We start from the raw sequence: 2,045 nt of genomic DNA, 5'->3' as shown, positions 1-2,045 counted from the left end.
GTCTGTTTGTCTTTCCCGTGTGTCTTGCCTATCACCTTCTTAGTAGGCATGTGGTCTCGCTTTGCGGTCCGCACTCTGGACACACATATTTCTTTTGAAACTTCGATGACGATGATGCTGCTGATGATCATTTATGCAGGTGGAGGTGGTGTCGAATGACAGATCGAGATGATCACAAACCTTTGCGCTCCAGCCGTTCTCCCACGTCGGCCTTTGAGACCGCTGCGATGACAGGCGTGAACGTGGAACGGGCCTGGTCGTATTTGTCTTGTGCGTTTCTTTCCAGTCCTTGTTTCCGGTCTGGACACACAGTCTATAATACGGGCGTTGCAAACTAAGACAATTTTCACACACATCTCACGATCCTACCTTTTCTTTCCAGTGCCACAAGCCACATCGAGGGTGGCGTGCCTGATCGCTCTCTGATAGTTGATTTATATAGTGCAGAAAGTGCTGACATTGGCCATGTGCACCTGTTTTTTTTTGTTTTGTTTTGTTTTTGGACGGAATCTCTCTCTCTCTCTCTCTCTCTCTCTCTCTCTCTCTCTCTCTCTCTCTGCTTTGTTGGGAAACTCTGTTCTTTAGGACGAATTTTCATACTCTGTGAAAATTTCCTCTTCAAACGAGCATCTCTTGAAACATGAAAATTATTTTAAAAATAAAGAGAAAGACAAAAGGCACACAGTGGAAATTTCTTTGGCTGCCTCCCAGGTTGTACCTTGGACCCAGTGGGAGGGAAGGAGGGAGGGAAGGAGGTAAGGAGGGAGGGAGGGAGCAGCAAGATTCAGTGGGTGGGTTAGATTTGCGGTTTTCGGTGCTAAATCCTCTCTGGAGGCCCAAAAGGCCCTCCGGGAGCCTCCTCCCCAGGGGAACCGCATTGCGGCTGCTTTCAAATTCGCCAGCGACCCGTTTCACCAGATGGCCTGGGTGGGCCGGTTGGGACCACACTGGACCACCCGGGTGTGTGCTGTTCTTGCTGGGTGTGGGGGTAAGTCAGTCTTGCTGACTTACAGGATAAACTGACAGCACTGGCATGAAAACTAAGATGCATTTCTAGGCGGCTCGGGCGTCAGAGTGTCACATACGATGCCCTTCGTTCAGTCAGCAGCCTGTCTTTAGCTTCCTCAGACGTCAGGACGACTTCCCATCAGAGCCTCTTTTTTTCCCTCGTTCCACGGCAGAGATGACACACATGAGAGGGAGAAAGAAAGAGCTCAATAGATGATGCTCGCCCTCATTTGTGGAATTATCAGTCACCTACAGACAGATGGGCGACTAGACAGAGACGCAAATCAGACACCATTTCTAGGTCCTCTTGGTCAGGATGGTCTCTCTCTCTCTCTCTCTCTCTCTCTCTCTCTCTCTCTCTCTCGGTCAGGATGGTCTCTCACGCGCTCTCGTGCTCTCTCTCTCTCTCTCTCTCTCTCTCTCTCTCCCCCACCCCCAGCCAGCACAGCATGTGTGTGTGCGCGCGTGCACGCACGCACACACACACACACACACACACACTCTTTTCACATCCGTGTCACAAATCACACTAATTTACCCCTTTAGCACTATACATATTGAGTGAACCAATCTCACAACCCCATGGCTGAGGAAACACCGTCTCTATGATATATTAAAAAGATTGGCCGAGCCGGATGAGGCGGCCCATGCCTGTAATTCCGACACGTAGCGGGGGCTGAGCCAGGTGGATCACTTGAGGCCAGGAGTGCAAGACCCGGCTGGCCAACATGGCGAAACCCCGTCTCTACGAAAAACATAAAAATGTGCCAGGTGTGGTGGCGTACGCTTGTTAGATCAGTAACTCGGTAGGCTGGGGCAGGCCAGTCACTTGAACCAGGGAGTCCGACGTGGCGGTGAGCCGAGATCCACGCCACGGCAATCCAGCCTGGGTAACAGAGTGAGACACTCTCTCTTAAAATAATAATAGTAAGGAAGTTTCGCTGGGCATGGCGGCAGCTACCTGTTAATCCTACCTGGGCAATCCTGTGACAAAGAAAGGAGGGAGAGGGAGAGGGAGAGGGAGAGAGGGAGAGAGA

The 2,045-nt window shown here is 51.1% G+C and overlaps 1 long non-coding RNA gene across 2 annotated transcripts in view; it reads left to right on the top strand.

Moving 5' to 3' along the window:
* The window catches only part of LOC144579849 (uncharacterized), a 21,554-nt gene extending 20,874 nt beyond the window's left edge, over window positions 1-680 (top strand). For both annotated transcript variants that reach the window (XR_013528303.1, XR_013528302.1), the window contains exon 3: window positions 140-680. This is a non-coding gene — a long non-coding RNA (uncharacterized LOC144579849). The remainder of the gene's footprint in view (window positions 1-139) is intronic.
* The last annotated feature ends 1,365 nt before the right edge of the window (window positions 681-2,045 follow it).

This window comes from Callithrix jacchus, chromosome 17 (genome assembly GCF_049354715.1).
Source record: "Callithrix jacchus isolate 240 chromosome 17, calJac240_pri, whole genome shotgun sequence".
In the NCBI taxonomy this organism is placed as follows: domain Eukaryota; kingdom Metazoa; phylum Chordata; class Mammalia; order Primates; family Cebidae; genus Callithrix; species Callithrix jacchus.
The sequence above is the reverse complement of the archived record's forward strand: the minus strand, read 5'-3'. Positions and strand labels throughout refer to the sequence as shown.